Source organism: Mirounga angustirostris, unplaced genomic scaffold, assembly GCF_029215605.1.
Source record: "Mirounga angustirostris isolate CCGP_5_RB_7025 unplaced genomic scaffold, mMirAng1.0.hap1 SCAF_3, whole genome shotgun sequence".
Taxonomy (NCBI): domain Eukaryota; kingdom Metazoa; phylum Chordata; class Mammalia; order Carnivora; family Phocidae; genus Mirounga; species Mirounga angustirostris.
This window is the reverse complement of record NW_026991711.1, coordinates 39,398,217-39,417,560: the sequence shown is the minus strand read 5'-3', so window position 1 is coordinate 39,417,560 and position 19,344 is coordinate 39,398,217. Positions and strand designations below refer to the sequence as shown.

The 19,344-nt window shown below is 36.2% G+C and overlaps 1 pseudogene; it reads right to left on the bottom strand.

Annotated features, from left to right (window-relative positions):
* Positions 1-17,556: 17,556 nt before the first annotated feature.
* On the bottom strand, positions 17,557-18,674 carry LOC123839236 (elongation factor 1-gamma-like; annotated as a pseudogene).
* Between the last annotated feature and the right edge of the window lie 670 nt (positions 18,675-19,344).

Here is a 19,344-nt window from a genome sequence, read left to right as displayed (position 1 = left end):
AGAAAAAATAATCCTACAACAACTTCTACAAGAATAAAGTTTCAAAAAAGGTAAGGCTGTTTTACTTCCCAGAAATTATTTGAACAGAAATATTTGAACATTTGAACTACTTCCCAGAAAACATTTGAACATTTGAATAATACCAAGCAATTTCTAGAAGATGATTTTTGTCCCACGTTTATAAAGACATAATTCCTGCCCTCAATGAATGTATGGTTTTGTGAGGCGGTATCTACAAGAACTAATTTTGCTATGATTTGGTAAACTTTACGATAGGGCTACCTGGCTTTGATACAAAAAGACTAATTTTAATGCAACATTTACTATAAAAAGACACCACCACAATTGTATTTCTGCTAGGTTTAAGCTTTACTGACTCTTTTTTGCAGGCTGTTTTCCAAATATTTAAAAAAATATTTTATGCAAGGATTTGAGTTTTAACTTTTCTTTCAACAATCACTTCTCTCCTGTCTCATATGAGTGGAACATCTTTATTTAAAATTTTATTGAGATAAAATGGAATGTTAACTTGTAATTCAGAATGTGACATGCCTGGTCTCATTTTAATACTATGTCTAATTATTTTCAAGTGTTTTTAGACTGTTAAAATGGGATCTGTCCATTCTGGCATGAATCCTGGTACCTCTAAGGTGTGCCAAGCAGCAGTGTGCTGGTCAAAATGGACTCCTGCATGTGGCCCTGTCAAATCAGATTTTCCTACAATTTTTAGTGAAAAGCAATAAGGAGGAAAAAACATCCTTCTTGAAATCAGTTATACTGAATATCACATGATATTCTCATGATTTGTTCAAATATTCTAATTGATTTGATTTGATTTGATTTGATTTTGGACTCCTTTTTGTTCTTCTATTTTCTTTATTGTCATTGAAATTTATTAATTCTCTTAATCTGTTATTTTTATGGATTAAACATTGTTTACTAATTTGAAAAACAGAACCCAAAATTCATCAGTCTGGATCAATTAGCTCAGTTTGTTCAGATTCCAAATAAAGAGCATGAAAATAGATATTCTACAGGAGTTGTGGAGATGCGTGAGGCACAGATGACAAGGTTTTGCAGTAGATTTTCTAATTCCCTGCTCCTTTAGGACTAACGACAGCACATATTCCTCTAGCTGGTGGGAAGGTCGCTGGCAGACATCTCTCCACTGACAGTTCTCTTCAGAACAGCTTTGCCTGAATGGCGTCAACCTCCTCCACCTCCTCAAAGGCATGGTGTCTTCACAGGACTGCCTGGAGCCAATGACTGGCTCATCGTCAGAGATAGCTCAGAGATAGCTCCTATTCAGAACAACTATAACGGTCCATCCGAGCGCCAGAACTCACCATGGATCAACTGAGGTGGTTGGGACTGCATCACAGCTCAAGTCCATCCTCTCTCCAATCCTGCTCCTCTCCCTTCCGTTCTCCCGGTGTTAATCTCTAGACTGCATCCTAAAATTCCTCCTGCTTGCTAATCTCCTTCTCAGAGTCTGTTTATGGGGAAAGGCTGAGATGAGTCCTGCCCAGCAAACTCTAAGAGAGGGTCAATAAGCTTCAATCTTACCTGTAAAAAACAGGTTTATTCTATGACTGAATGTCTTGGTGAGGAAACCAGCACCATTCTCAGCCAAAAAATTTAACACAGTCCAGTATTTACATAAGCATGTGAAGAAAGTTGGTTATTCTCTCCACTTACAGATTTTACTTCATCAAACAATACAAGAGGGATTTACTTAGCAGCTTTTGTCTAAAATGGCAATATAGGAGAAAAGTGACAATCATTTAAGAGAGCAGTAAGCCTTCTGGAGAAGATTAGTAGACTTAGGGATCCTGTAATGGAATCACTGCAGATCCACAGAATGATCCATTCTTAAACTGGGCAAAGCTATCACATTGTCCATGCTTCTTTCTTCTCCTCTTTAAAATATGAACTTCATTTTTATGTGTCTTCTATATTCAATTAATAAAAAGGAGAAGGAAAGTTAGAGCTGAACCAGAATCATAGTTCACAAAGAGTTAGAAAGGAAGTTACTTTTAGGTTATCTCACTTAGGTCCCCTTTTCTAAAAATGAAGGGTTTGATAACCTGTATAGTTAAGTTTAGGGAAGATACTAGAAGTATTATGTTTTTTTTTTTTCTTTTTAACATTGTGCTACATTTTCCCCAAAGTTTTTTTACACCAAGCATTCATATTATACAAAGTGCCCTTGCTTATTATATCCTGAGTTTGGTGGGGATAGATACAAATAAGTGAACAATTATGTAGCCATCTGATAAATTCTGTAAGAGAAGTTAGTTTGAGTGTGCTTTTACAGTCATAACCAAAATCTAGAATAAAAAATTATATATAAACATGCATGTGTGTGTGTGTCTCTGTGTGTTATATTTCAGCTTTAAATCCTACTACTTTTATTATTTCACGTTTGGGTTTTTGCCTTGACTGCATGGAAAACACACTACCAGTTAAAATTCTTGAATTGCATAACTGACAACAGAACTCTCTACCATAGATAAATATATGCAAATATCTAATAATGTATTTAACTAAACATTTTAAGGTGTTAGTATGTTTTTATCAATGTGAATACAAACATTATTATTAATATTTCTTAAATATTGATAATAGAAAATCATGTTATAATTGCAACAAGGCATAGCTAGCCATAAAATAAAGCTGATTAATGCCCTTCTGATGCAGACTGGAAGCACCAAAAAAGTAAATTAGTCAGAACTACTGCATTGTTTGTCATGTTCTATTGCTTAAGTATTCTACATATTACTCTAACCTCTAAATTTTAAGTGGGTCTAAATAACATGTTGCATTAAATTAATTTACTCCCTAAGGAAGCAATTCTATAGATATTAATTATATATGTGAGAATTGAAAAATATATTTGCCTCAGAGTTATATAACCACTTACAACTCCAGTCATATTTACATTGCCTTGATGTTGGCCTATTAGAAATCTTGCACCCCCGTCCTATTCAGAATCTATCCTACTTTATGAGAAGATGGTATACATCATTTAAGCCTCAGAGGGGGAGACAGTTCATCTTCCAAATGGCTAGTAAAGCAGCTTTGTAATGTGTCAGCCTGCTCTGCAGACTTTAAACTCCAACATCAGATGTGAAGACAACTTTCCAGAGACTGCTTAGCCAAATGGCACAATTGCCTGAGATCGAATCTCTTAATATGTCCTGTTTCTGTTTGTGGGTCTGTGTTTCTACACACCCATATATGCTCTCTGCTTCTCTGAGTGAACCTTCACTGATGGAACTCTCCTAAAAAAGTCAAGCAAAAGGAATTTTGGCACTAGGAAAAGGAAAAAAAAAAAAGTAAAAACAACGACAGCAAAACCCCTTTACTATTCCTTCATCCTGAAGCTAGCTAATCAAAGAATTGTCCTGATAAACCATCACTAAGTTCTATTGATAATCCTGAGGGTGTGCTCATTATCAGGTATAATTTAATAGATATTTGCCTTTCTAAAGCAAGGATCTTCAACCATTATTTCATTGCATTATTTTATTTTATTGCAAACCACTATCAGTAAATTTGAGGATCCGTGGAAGCATATATGCATTTGCTTACTTTATGAATCATTCACATGTAATTATATTAATCTGTATATCGATATAGTAAAGCTCTTTTTTTTTCATTTTTAAATCCAAGTGAATAGAAATTAAAATTACAGAATTTTCTCTGTATATCAACTTTCATCTTGAGAACCCACTAGCCCTGGGGCAAATTTAGGATGGGGCAAATTATCATTGTACAGTTGGTCCTGTACGTTAGTGCCCCTGTTCTCCACTAAATCCCAGTAGTTCTCCCACCTAGTCACTAAGACAACCCCAAATACTGCCAGTGCCTATGTGCTCCCTGGGTTAGCAGAATTTCATCTGGTTGAGATGCCAACACCGATCGAGATGGTCCAGAGAACAGGCTGGGGCCTGGCAGTCTGACCACACTTGGCTTGTTATTATTTTCCCAGCTGTACGAACAGTTGGTTGATGGGATTGTTCCAGTTAATAAGATTTACATTTTCCTTCATTTACAGAATTCTCAAAAGAAACAGGCATTTTGTTGCATTTACTAACATAATCTACAAATTCAAAAAAGAGTGGCAAGCAAAGAATGCAAAATGTCTATGTTTAAAATTGCAAAATATAGACAAAATTTCTCATAAAACAAGGATAACCTTCATTTTACAACCCATTGTTATAAGATTATGTAGAAACACCAACTTCATTTCCAGTATTATAGGTAAGCTAATTATTTTCATAAGTTAACCTTTTCCTAAATGTGCTTTAGTAAAGTTCCAATGAAAATGACTTTTGTAACAACCCACATTCAGATCCAAAAGCCTAGTATGGTCCAAATTCTGTGTTAAGAACATATAAAAATTATAACTATGCTAATAAAATCATGTTTGAAAAATTAACTAGCATTTTCTTGTTTAATATAAACAAAATCCAAGTAACGATCGCTTCTTAATATAGACAGGAACAATGTATATAATTATCTTGCATAAATAATCAATTTTAAAAACCACTGTATTTGCAGGTTTAAAAGGCGATTATATTTTATAGTTTCCTATGATGTAATTCACTTAAACTACTCTTATATATATTGCTTGCTGCAAATGAGATTTTACTAGTTAATTGAGAAGAAGAGATGGCACAAGATTTCTAAACTTGTGGCTAAGAGTCATTTCCAAGATACATTTCTACTGTCAGGGTTTATCACCAATTTCCATAATTGATGTTTCATCTACGATACCACAACTTTTTTTTATACACTATAGATAATTAACTAGTCCTCACTTCCAGCTGATTATTTCTATCCTCCAAGGAGCCTCATGGTATAATGGACAAAATGTCAAGAATAATTAGGAATAATGATGGTGGCAACTATGCTATCAAAAAATGTGTACCTCCGACTGATTCTTTTATGCCTTGCCTTTGAAGAAATTTACATGATTTAAAACTCTCTCCCAAGGCTTTATTTTTTCTTGATACAAAAGTAATAAGGGTCTAAAAAATAAAAACAGAGTGCCTTTACATTCATATATACATGCACAAAGCTGAGGTTTATATATTTGCCTATTTAAGGTGGTAAAATCAGCTGAGTCCCAAGCATCCCACCCCTTGCAAAGATACCGTATCTCCGCATATGTAGTCATTTGATATCTTCCACTGGATATTTGGAAAGCCAACGGAGCTATTTATCATGCTGAATGAAGTCGACGGAAGGAAGGTTTTCTTTTGCTTTGTGTGAGACTTGATACACTTCTCTTTAATGATACCAATACACATGTCTTCACTTCTTAGGTGACCTAATATGTGCTCGTTCAATCCATTCTCCCAGTAGTGGTTCCTCAGGGTAATTTAGCTGAGGGGAGGAAGGCAACATGCACTCTCATGTTATCATATTCAGTCGAATTCACAAAGTGTCACTTTTGTCAAATCACATAGAAATTATTCATGCTAATCCTGTCATACAGTGCTGACCATGAAGAAACTGGTAACTTCATTTCAAACTGTAAAATGACTCTAAAAATATAAATGCATTTCATAATGTAACATATATCAGAGTTCATATCATCTAACATATTAACACTTTTATCTGCACTTCCCTACAGTTTTTTTTTTTTTTTTAAGATTTTATGTATTTATTTATTTGACAGAGAGAGACACAGAAAGAGAGGAAACACAAGCGGGGGGAGTGGGAGAGGGAGAAGCAGTCTTCCCGCGGAGCAGGGAGCCCGATGCCGGGCTCCATCCCAGGACCCTGGGATCATGACCTGAGTGGAAGGCAGACCCTTAACAACTGAGCCACCCAGGCACCCTTCCCTACAGTTTTGAAAGTGTTTATTTTGTTATATTACTAATACAGCATTCTCTTTTTTCCCGCTCATTTGCTCTGTGAGATAATACAAAGATTTATGTCTAATATTATAGATGAAAGCTGTGAGTCTCAGGGTATAAGTGATTTATCCGAAGTCACACAATTGATAAACAAATGTCATTAGAAATAGAAGTAGTCTTTCCTGAATTTTGATTATTTTAACCAAACTCTTCTCCAACTCCTCTAATGTCACCTTATTTGTACAAGACAGTCAGATTGATAAAATTTTCAAATTTTCCTAGTTGAAATTGTAAAAAGTATCTCTTGAAATATAAATATTTAATTTCATAAAATAAATAGCTAAATTTTACTTAGTGCATAGAAACATGAAGTTGACAATCCCAGTCTTAGAAGGATCCAGTTATACAGTACAAAGAATGCTGAAGCTCAGAGAAAGCATATTTAATTCTTGTACATAAACTTTCACTCCCAAAGTCCTGTGTGTTTCACCTCACCTGTCAACCAAAGTCAAGTAATGTTGAACTTATGAAGTCAATATTCACTTTCACATCCAGAAAAGAGCAAGAAATGCAACAGGAAAATACGTAATAACCCTTTATGGGTCTCTTGGATTCTTCAGAGATTTGTCATGAAAAAAGGAAAAGACGAAAGAAGTCTTACAGAAGGGGGTGCTGCTTAGCAATGCTCACTCAGGGGACCACGCTCTTGAAAATCACACAAAAGTGTAATGTCCCTGAAGAAAAAGTAATTCTCTGCTACCATCTAAATCCATGCTAATGGAGTAAAGAGGAGAGTGAATCTGGGAAGAAGAGAATCGAATGCTGCATTTAATGAGGAACTCTTTATTCTTCCCAGTCGGGTCGTTGCATGCCATATAAAAGAAAGGCTGGTATTGGATTATGTCTAATGCTACAAAACAGGTTGAAGAGATAAGTAAAATCCTTAGGGACTCAGAAGCATTTGCAGGAGTAGAAGACTAATAAAGATTCCTTCCCCTCTGGATGTCTGGAAAAAAATTCACATCACCACACGTGCTCATGTCACCATCTCAGCTACGTATACTTATGATTTGGTAGTTGGAAATCTTTGAGGATGGAATTTTTACCTCTCCTGAGTATGAATGCTTTCCCAATTTTGACAATTTAAGCCATGAATAAAGCTGAAAATTAGCCCAGCAATGTGATAGATGCCCCCAGTTACCTGTAACTAATGTTTCTAATGGTAAATGATTCTAAATTAGAAAGGGCTCAAGATGCTAGCCCCTTAAAATAATATTTTAAAATATTTTTATGTATTTTAAATCATTCCTTGACTGATTAATATTTATGATTTTATATAGAAGCTAACTTGAGGCTGCAGTTGGAAAGTTAATAATTTACAGAGGCTGCTTTGTAGTCTAATGGCAGCACTTGACTTTTGCTACTGCGGAGGGCCTGCGACTTTGATGTTCCTGTCTTAAATTAAGAGAAAAGAAAGAGTCAGGTATCAGCTCTTGTTCAGTTACTTTTTCTGAGGGGCTCTTTTAAGTGAGTTCCATGAAGCCATAAATGTCTTTTAACAACAATATTGATTGCAAAATAAAGCCTCTTTCCATTATCTCCTTCGAGGAATCACGGATACAGGTGTTTTAAAAGTTTGAGTACCATTACTTCTTTCCAGAATATAAGTGTACTGTTAACTCTCTGGAGCACATAAAAGGAAAGTTTCCAGAGGGGTTTGCTATGTAAGCAAATCTTTTCTTCTTTCCCAACTCAAAATAAATCAAGAAAAGCTATGGCATTCATTTCCTCTGACTGTGAATGTATGTGTCTTTTAATTCAGAGAAACTCTCTAGACTAATGGATTTTACTTACAAGTTTGGTAACAACCATGTACAATGAACACTATTGCCCATGACCTGGAGACCTCGGAATTGACAGTTAATGGTTCTTAAGGTAACCAGCAGTGCCAATTAGCCAGCCCCAGCGGCCAGACAAGCCGGTAGACGAAAACTGAGCAAGTTGGACCATCGCATACTGAGTGTGTTTAGCAAAAACTCGGAGGATCTCCTTATCCAGTGCACATGATCTTTAGCTATTCATCCTCACTGTGGTGGGTTATTTCCAAATTCCAAGCATACTATTAGAATTCAGCAACCCTGCCATTTTATATTATACTAAAGCATGCAGCAAAAGCTAAACATAAACCTGGAGATGTATTTATTTTAATGGTCTGTCAAATCATAAGTGAAAAATTTGTTCAATCCAAATAATGAAAAGGTTTTCTTTTAATTTTTTTTTTATTGTACTATGAAACACTGGTACTTGGGAAACATGATTTCTGATTCCCAAGCAAATGTAAACTAGAGCTAGCTTAAATGGTTTGAACTCATTAACTGAGCATTTCTATTTTGCAGACTACTTCAGGGCTCAACCACATTTAAAAAAGAGAGAAAACATGGCAATGGAGTAATTTCTGATAACAGGAGGGACAGAAATCTGAATCTACGCTACTTACTCATTACTAGTAATGAAATAGTAACTAGGTTTATGGGGCTGGTAAAAGCTTGAAAGACCCACAGAATTTTTAATTAGTCAAATAATTCGTCTTCAGTATTTTGCGAAGGCATGGTGAGAATTCCAGAAATAAAAGAGATGATATATTTCCCCTGACTCAATGACTTGTCCAACCAATAATCTACAGGAAATAAGTAATAAAAACTCATTGAGAGAATGCTTTTTTAATTTCCATCCCAAAACACAACTACATCACAATAGATATAAAAAGGATTCAAAGCAACTTAAGTGTCTGTTTTTGTGTTACCAAGTGAACACTCTGTTGAGAAATTTATGAAGTACTTTCCTATCTGATGAGGTTCCAAATGTTTGAGTAATTCAAGATTTTTGAACATTTCAATATGTTGTTTTTCTAATTCGTCCTTCTCTTTTTTTAAAATATTTTATTTATTTGAGAGCGAGAGAAAGCATGAGTGGTGGCACAAAGGGAGAGGAAAAAGCCAACTCCCCACTGAGCAGGGACCCCAATGCGGGGCTCGATCCCAGGACCCTGAGATCATGACCTGAGCTGAAGGCAGACGTCTAACGGACTGAGCCACCCAGATGCCCCTGATTGTTCCCTTTCAAACAGAATTTAACATTGGTTCCTTATTTTCCATTTTTAAGCATTTTTCATTGGCTGAAATCAGCCTTATCTTGAGATAATCCCCATATATTATGTGCTTCCAGAAAAGACACCGTACAATACCTTGGGCCTTCTCTGAGTTTCTCCTTACCTTCTTCTTTTTTTTTTTTTTTTTTTTTTTTGGAAATCAGATTCATCTTCTTTGCAAAAGCATTTCACACAAATCTTTCTAAACCCTGTGTATAGTCTATATGTTACTAATATCCTATCAAATTATATTTTCTTTCTTCTTACAGTTTCTGAGTTATATGATTTTAAAAATCTATCATCTATCTATCTATCTATCTATCATCTATCTATCTATCTACAGTAATCCTCCTTACGGAACAGAGGGAGAGATATGCCAAGACCCCTGGTGGTTACCTTAAACTACTGATAGTACCAAACCCTGTATATACTGTTTTCTCTATATGTACAAATATACGATGAAGTTTTTTTTTTTAAGATTTATTTATTTATTTAAGAGAGAGAGAGCACATGAGCGAGAGGGGCAGAGAGAGAGGGAATCTCAAGCAGGCATGAGCATGAGCCCGACCCGGGGCTCCATCTCACAACACTGAGATCAGGACCTGAGCCGAAACCACGAGTCAGATGCTTGACCGACTGCACCACCCAGGCGCTCCTGATAAAGTTTAATTTATAAATTAGGCACAGTAAGAGATCAACAACAATAACTAATAATAAAATATCACAGTTACAACAATATACTGCCATCAAAGTTATGTGAATGCATTCTCTCTATCTCTCACTCAAAATATCTCATCGTATTGCACTCTCCCTTTTTGCGATGATGTGAGATGATAAAGGGCCCATGTGATGAGATGCAGGGAGGGGAAGGATGTGGGCCCCATGATGTAGCATTAGGCTGCTATTGACTTTCTGATGATACAGAAGGAGGATCATCTGTTTCTCTACCTCATTTGACTATGGCCAACTGAAACCACGGCCACAGATAAGGAGGGGGGCTGCTGTATATGTTTGTAGGTTTTGTCCATTTGTATTTATTTCACCTTACCAAAAGTTTATAATAATATGAGAACTTCTAAAGAGCTTGCTTCATTTCTCGACACTCACTTATTGACTTATGCTATAGATAGCCAGTAATATGCCAGTGATATATCTCAGGATATTTAATACATGAGGGAGATGTATTATTAATAACCCATTAGTTAGCATTAGTTAGTTAGTTAGTTAGTTAGTTAGTTAGTTAGTTAGTTAGTAACGAGAAGAATACCATTAAGAAACCTAACAGCAATATGAATAAGTCAGAATATATAGAGAAAAGATACTGGGGAAAATAATCACCTTATTAATTAGTTTTTCTTAGAATAATACTCAGTCTCATGATTTTCCAGGAAATTAAATTGATCAAAGGTTTGTAGATCACAAATAGGCTGTTATTCTTACCATTGACCAAATGAGAAAATACTTTTCAAATAACACATTTTAGCAGATATTTCCAAAATTATTTTGTTGTATTTTCCTATTGCCATGCAAATAAAAATAAAATTATTAAATTGAAGTTTTGGGGTGCCTTGGTGGTGCAGTAGTTAAGTTTCTGACTCTTGGTTTCAGCTCAGGTCATGATCTCAGGTCATGATCTCATAGTCCTGGGACTGAGCCCTGACTCAAACTCCTTGCTCAGTGCAGAGTCTGCTTATCCCTCTCCCACTGCTCCCCCCTTCTTTCTCTCTCTCTCAAATAAATAAATAAAATCTTCAAAAAAAATTGAACTTTGTACAAACTATACAAAATTCTTTCTCGTAGCTACAAGGAATCCTGTGCTTTCTTGTGTCTGGCTTCGCATTTAAGAAGCATGGATTATTCATCTAGAAAAGGGCAAAAAATTTACCCTAAGGTTGTGTTTTCATAAGCAATTTTAGATAATTACACAATTCAAGCAGAGTTGGTTGGAAGTTACATTACACAGATTATATAACAGTGTAATGCTTTAGCAGAGTACTACTGAGGAGTCTGGAATTTTATTTCTAGTATTAGCTTCTATTCTAATTACACATGTGAACTTGAACTAGTCACACTGTCACTTGGTCTCAGTTTCCTCATCTATAAATTGGGACACTTGGCCTGAATCACGTCAATTTTTCTTTTATCTTATACCTTATGTTTATGTCAGTTTTCACTTCACTTTAGCTCCCAGATCATAGCCTTGAAATTTCTGAACTTTTTATTCTACTTAAAAATGTTTACAGATTTACAAAATGCCATGAAATTTAACAAGTCTACTTTTTATTTTTATTCATTTATTTTGGGGGGGGGGAGGGGCAAAGGGAGTGGAGAGAGAGAATCTTAAGCAGTCTCCATGTCTAGCATGGACCCTTATGCAGGGCTGGAAATCATGACCTGAGCTGAAATCAAGAGTGGGTTGCAGGGTCCCTGGGTGGCTCAGTTGTTAAGGGTCTGCTTTTGGCTCAGGTCATGATCCCAGGGTCCGGCTCTGCGGGAAGCCTGCTTCTCCCCCTCCTGCTCCCCCTGCTTGTGTTGCCTCTGTGGCTGTCTCTCTCTTTCTCAAATAAATAAAATCTTTAAAAGAGTAGGTCACTCAATGGACTCTGAGAAACAAACTGAGGGTTCTAGAGGGGAGGGGGGTGGGAGGATGGGTTAGCCTGGTGATGGGTATTGAGGAGGGCACGTTCTGCATGGAGCACTGGGTGTTATGCACAAACAATGAATCATGGAACACTATATCTAAAACTAATTATGTAATGTATGGGGATTAACATAACAATAAAAAAGAGAAAAAAAAGAAATAAAAAAATAAAAAATAAAAGAGTAGGTCGCTTAACTGACTAAGCCACCCAGGTTCCCCAACAAGTCTACTTTTTAAAACATATTTATAGTTTAAAGACATTATCTTTGGACAGAATTTCCAAATAAAGTATTTATAAAAAGCTAGAAAATTATTTAAAAACCCATTTAAATGGATTCATTTAAAAGACAGAATGAAGGCAATATTCCTCTGATGGAAAATGGCTTTGAGGACTGAACCTGAACCAACTTTTCAGTTGGTGAAATGGGGGAGAAAGCAATTTTTAAACAGAAGTGATCTATACATTTGGTGTTTCTGTTGTGAGAAGTAAATGCTTATTCTAAGGCATTTAAGCAAGCAGTATTAACGATTAATGACGTTTTTGATTCTGTAACTAGACCTACAAATTCTTGAATAATTAATGAGGTACTCAATACTGCACAGGATATCCATCTGCAAAGAATCTGTATGTGTGTGTTCAAGCTATTAATATTGAAAGCCTTACAAAAAAACATGATGGAGAGATTTGGGATTGAAGTAATAATGTCCATTAAAATATAGAAGTTTTTTGTTTCTTGTTTTTAATGTTAAATGCTTATAAACTGTTCCAAAACGAGGTAACTATAATCTAATAGCATAAATGACATTGATAATTTTTTCTTAATTATGTCATCTCCTATAATAATAATGAATAACTATTGAGAAATTGCTAAATTGTAGATACTGTGCTAGATTTTAAGAATAATATGAACTAGAAGGTTTGTAAGATTGAAAAGCACTCATAATTCTTTATACTATTTAGTCTGTTAGGTTGAGAGAAAATTATTTTAATGGGCCTTCTTTTAAGGCATGATTTGTGCATTCAGTGCAGACACAGTTTTTGAGACATGAAATGAGAAAATAAGTGTTAGTCTATAAGTCATTACCATGTCATCCTAAATTCTAAAAGATAATCTCATTCTTCGTATTTCATATCTTATTCTTATTTTCAGGTTGAGTTCTTTAAAAAAAGAGTCTTAGAATCCTATGATGATCACTGAATTACTGACTTAGATTTGAATGAGATCTTTAAGAATGTTTATCTCAATTTCCCTATTTTAGAAGTCAGGAAACTGAAGCTTGGACAGGTTAAAATGCTCCAGAATTCCCTCTAAGTCTGTGACATTCATTCTGTCTCTCTTAAATGAAGCTTTCATTTTGAAGTAACTCTTGTGATGGAGCAGCTCTGTGGTCTAAGTAGATACCTGGAGAGCATAGAAATATAGCACTTCCTGTCACTTCGGAAATGTGTCACAGTTCCCTACATGGTGAAAAAGTGGAGGGCATGGGAGTCTGTAAATTACCATTGAGTTCAGCCATAAATTATTCTCATTTCATTATCAAATAAAAACTGAGAGAGAAGTTACATAATACACAAAGTTGTGACAAAAAATATTTTAGAAACTACCAATACAATTATTTGCAATTTTGACAGTTTTGTTGATATAGTCCAGCTAGTTTTCTTTTTTTTTTTTTTTTTTAAGATTTTATTTATTTATTTGACAGAGAAAGACAGAGAGAGGGAACACAAGCAGGGGGAGTGGGAGAGGGAGAAGCAGACTCCCTGCCGAGCAGGGAGCCCGATGCGGGACCGGATCCAGGGACTCCAGGATCATGACCTGAGCTGAAGGCAGTCGCTCAACCAACTGAGCCACCCAGGCACCCCAGGTAGTTTTAATGTATATAAAATTAGTGTCATAAAGCCTACCTTTTTCATTCAGCTAATAATATGATATACACTAACATACACATTTAAGCATAGTAGATATAGATACAGCAGTGTAGTCACAATAATGTAAATATTTCACTCCTCTGGAAATCAGAGACCTTCGAAGTTAAGTTGTAGGACAACTGGATTTCTCATAGGATTTCTGTAGGACAACTAATTTTTAAATAAATTTTTGGCAGCTCAAATATTTCAAGCTTATCAATGAAAATAGAATTCTGAGCATCTTATCTATTTACATTCTAAAAATATTTTTGAATATGAATGATGGGTCACTCACTAGGAATATGACGGTAAACAAGATAAACACAGCCTCTGGCCTCTAAACATGAAGAGGATAAAATCACAATGGTATAATAAAATACAGTTTGACATGGAAAAAGTGTGTCACAGAAGAAAATAATTAAAGTACAAATTAAATTAATTTACATTAAATTGTGTTTTTAAATAATTTTATTGGACTTTCATTTATATATGCACCCATTTTTAATGTATAATTTGATGAATTTGGACAAATACATAGCTCCATGTACCGACCATCCCAAGCACTGTATTTCTATCACCCAAAAAGTTTCTTCATGCCCTTTCGCAGACAATCTTCCCTCAAACCTTCCCCTAGGCAACCCTGGTTCTGATTTAAATCACTATTGATTCATTTTGCCTGCCATGAAACTTCACATAATAGAATCATACTCACATCCTTTGGTTGTCATCCCAGATCTCAGAGTTTAAATTCTAAGACTAAAATCTGTAAGAAGAAGAATACAGGTAAAATATCAAGCCAGGCCTTGTATTGAAGGATGCTCTAATAAACAATAACAATAAATTTGGCAGTGGGCTTTGGGATATTATTCAATACCCTACACCAACATTTTGTTATTTTTTATACTGCATTCTATATTATATTTTATTATGCATTTATGAATTATATGAACAGAATACACTCTGTTAAGAACATTCACTTTATTGTATCACTTTCTATGTTTAAATAATCAGAAATATCTGTGTGTTTTCTAAACAACTGTTTATTATTTACCTTAAGAATTCTGTAGATTGTATAAATAACTAGACTTCCCTTCTCATGTTCACTGCTTGGCAAAGATATAAAATTTATGGTTCCTATTTTTATGATAACCTCATTTCTAGCTCCATTTTATGTCTATATGTCTTTGTTGAATTTCTGTAATCTATTTTCTTTGCGTTACCTAGTTCTACAAAAAGTACGTCACCGTGTGCTGACTTGGATCAATTAATTAAATCAGTTAAGCTAAAGACTTAAATTATTCTCAAATTCATGTAAAACTTCTAATCATTTAACAATTAGTTCAGAGGACTACTCCCAAATTATTGTCTTTACCTCAAATTTCCTCCTTTAAAAAAAATGAAATGTCCTTTGATATACACTTTTGGTGTGGAACAATCTCCTTTAGAATCTAGGAAGTACCGAAATACAGTAAATTTGATAATTGCTGGATACATATGACCCTTGGCTGTTAGTGTTTATGTGCACTGCACTTCCCAGAAGCAAAGTCCAAATCCTACCAGATGTTGTAGCAACTCTGTCTTAGACCATTACTCTAATCAATCTAGGCTTATTATCAGGGCTTCCAACTTGCAAATAGAAAGTCAAAGAAGGCATAGAATTAGTGAACTTTCTGAGATTAATTAGGAGGAAAAAAAGCCTCTAAACATTTCTGATATAGTAAATTCTTTGATCTATAACAATACCATGTACATTCCCAACACACATTTGAAATAAAAGCTTGAAGGCATAAAAAAGTATCCTCATAATAGAAATTATTGCTGAAGCTAGCCAGATGCTTTTTCATTCGTAATAAATTGCTAAGTTATACTACACACATACGGCTTTTAGTTATCCAAATATTATTAAAACATAAAAATTACAACTCCTTTCTGTATTGAGAATAAAAATACTAACAAGTTTCTTGCCATAAGGAAGAAACAAGTTCTTAATATCCCAAATATAAATATTTTACACGTGTAGCTTAATCACCTTGACGACAGGAAGAATATGGTTGAAAAGTTGCATTAGGTACTACTTCAGAGTAAACACTTGCTTCATAACATGAAAGCAAATTCATACATTTAAAGGAAACATAAGAAGACCACAAAACTAAGGTGACATTGTGCATTGTTGAATTTATGATAATTATGCTTTTGGCCTTAATTTGCATATTTCTAAACACATAAAGTAAAAACTTCTGAAATTCAATTAGACTTATATTTAAAGGTAAAAACAAGGTGGGTCCCCTGGGTGGCTCAGTTGGTTAAGCAGCTGACTCATGATTTCAGCTCAGGTCATGATCTCAGGGTCATGAGATCGAGCCCCAGGTAGGGCTCCATGCTCAACACTGAGTCTGCTTAAGAGTCTCTCTCTCCCTCTCCATCTGCCCCGACCCCCACTCATTTTCTCTCTATCTCTCTCTCTCAAATAAATAAATCTTTAAAGATAAAATAAATCTTTAAAGATAAAGTATTGTATATTTTTAGATTGTTTCTGACCCCCTAAGTGGAAAATAGTCTTCTACGCCTAAATTAAATAAATCAAAGAAATCCTCTCTAATGTAGGTTGGTTACTACAGGAGTTATGATTCCTAAGTAGTCATCCCCACTAGAAGTAACTTTCAGGGAGTTAAATTAAGGATATGCTCCAACATGGCACATGTTTGACAAGGATGTCTTGCCATACCCAATCAGTTCTATGAAATACTAGAAGTCTGGTTGGCTTTCAGGGCATTTTATCCCACCAGGCAGCTAAACTCAAAGTTTGCATCTGATACCTGTTCTACAAGCTCATTTCCCGCCAATCACTTGACTTCATACTGATTTACTGTTTTAGAAATGAGAATAACTTTACTGGCATTTGTGAAATTGTGTACTACAGACCTCTTGAATAAGAATTGTCTGGGGTGTTGTTAAAAATGCATATTCCTGAATGGCGCCATATCTCTATCGCATCAGAATATAAATTGTAGAGGCCAAGGAGATTGCATTTTTAATAAACTTTTATTCAATACATATGCAACAAACCTTAAGAGCAATTACACTAGGCTAATAGTATAAGATGTAAGAACAGAAGGGACAGGATCTGATGAAAATTCCAGATCCTTTTGCCTTCCAGGTATGAAGAAGTAACTGCCCTCTTCCTGGACCTTCACATTGGCATAGGCAGAAGGCAAGGGGATCTGAGAGACTCCAGTACTCTGGGTGGGACTTCTGTCTTATTTTAATTCATTGTAGTTGTCAGGATCTGACAAACAATATATATTTTACTTCTTATCACTCTCACTAACATTTATGTGCAGAGGTGGAGGGAACAGTTTGTCAATAAGTATTTTATGAATGAGCAAATGAATTAAATGTCTGCATGTAACATTTCCCTTTATATATCCGGGAAGTTACCAAGAATTTATGATAAATTCTAAAGCTCCCTGACTGTGAAGGTGACTTTAGTTCCTCAGAAACTAAGGGGATAGATTCCAGCTTTATAGAAGCAGAGCAATTTTTTTTTCAGTCTTTGATGTTGGAATGCCCTCCCCCACTACCTCTTACCCCCAGTTTAATAAATGATAATCTTATAAATAATCTCTCAGCCTTCAATCATCCTATCTTCTGTGAAAAGTTCCTGGTGCTTTTAGACATCATTCATAAAATTTCAGCAGTCATTCTTAATAAAAATCCCATAACCAAAATAAAAATGTAATAATGATTTAAATATGATGATCTAACAATAATATTCACATTGTTAATGTTTGATCATTAGTTTTAAAATCAAGAACCTATCACTGACACCCATTGATTTTTTTTCTTCCAATGTTCAGTTTCTTTACTAACCCCCATCTCTCTAAAGCTCAGGTGCAGGCAGCTAGGCGAATGGCAAGAGATGTTCACTTGAAGATACTGCTCTGATTGGAGACTTTGCTCATATTCTTCCTTCCCAGGGAAAGTGCTCTCAAACAACTCTCTGGGTCTCCTTGTTTCCAGGACCCCGTTCACAGCCTCGGAAGACTTAGATTCCCAAAATGGAGTGGCTACTCTTAGTTCCAAAGAGGAAAACGCTTACAAAGGCATTCTTCCTTAACTTGTCCAGTCACAGGAACATTCCACTGATGAGGTTGCAACTCATGAAGTCCTGGGTGAGCTCTTCAGAGAAGCAGTAGTTGGAGTATCATAGGGACCAGCCATCCTTATCAAAATATGGCAGTGCCACAGAAAGGGTGTCCTTAACGTCATTCAACACAAAGGTCATCTTGGGCAGGTGAGCAAAGGAGTCCTTGGCCTTCAGCTTAGCAGCCAGTACCTCTGTCATCTTCATCCATCTCCTCAGGAGTGGGGGCAGTGCTCTTTTCTCCTCTTCCCACTCAGGCTGGGGATTCTGCTTTTCCTCTAGTGAACTCTTCTCTTTCTGTGAGGTGTCCCTTTTAGGCTGTGTGTCAGCAAACATTTTAACATCAAACTGGGCTATCTTCTCATGGATGTTTCACCTTTCCCCCAAACAGCCTGAAAGTGGGACTGGTCAATGCATATAGGAACCAGTGGTTGATAGTGGAGAAGGTCTGGCTGGACTTGTTGATGGAGCCACAGCAGGGTTCAGACAACTGTGATGTTAGCCAGTGTCATGTATTCTCCATCAAAAAAGTCCTCGTTTTCAAGTGAGCATCCGGCAGCCCCAAGAGTTACCCCACCTCCTCATTTCCATGCTCTGTAGCCTGCTTGTTGTGGTGCATGATGTCCAAGGTGGGCAGGTACTGGCTGGTGGCACTACATTGCTGTCAACAAAGTTCACCCAATGAGCCACCTGCTGTTTCTAGAGTACATCCCTGCAGCTCCTCGTTGCTCACATGGTAGGCAGTGGTGTTACTCTTAAATACACAGGATCCAAGGTCACCCTGAAGTGCTGGAAACCTGCTGGAAATTTATGGAGATATTTAGCAGTGTAGTTGGTTTGGACAAAGTGGAAGTGGGTGCTATGGACAACATGCCAACCTGAACCTCACTGTCCTGAGCTGCAATGAGGGCTTTAAAGTCCTTCCAGTTTTCAGGAGATGCGTACAAGAGTCCAGCCACCATGGTGATTTCACAGAGAAAGGGGCTACTGATTCTTCGTTAGCAGCTTTTGCATTTATCCTTACATCTTCATTCCAACCATCACTGCCATCCCATTCTCTTGTTCTTTTGATAGCACCATTGCGAATGATACCTAATTGATCACCTATCTAGCCCATCTTCAATCCTGTCTCATGTATTCCCAGAATGCTCTTTTGAAAATGCATATCTAATTATAACACATACCAGGGCGCCTGGGTGGCTCAGTTGGTTAAGTGACTGCCTTCGGCTCAGGTCATGATCCTGGAGTCCCGGGATCGAGTCCCGCATCGGGCTCCCTGCTCGGCGGGGAGTCTGCTTCTCCCTCTCGCACTCCCCGTTTATGTTCCCTCCCTCGCTGTGTCTTTCTCTGTCAAATAAATAAATAAAATCTTTAAAAAAAATAATTATAACACATACCCACTTAAAATATTCCTATGTTTCCATATCACCCATTGGATTAAGTCCACAATCATTTCATTGATGTAGAAGATCTCCATTACCTGGCCCTTAGCTATTGCTGCAAATGATTGCTGGCAAATTTCCGACCTTTACCTCCTCCACTAGACAAAACTCTTTATGGTTTCCCAAATATATAAAAGAGTTTTCTGTCTCTGTGCCATGGCATATGTTCTCTCATTTTGAAAAGCTCTTC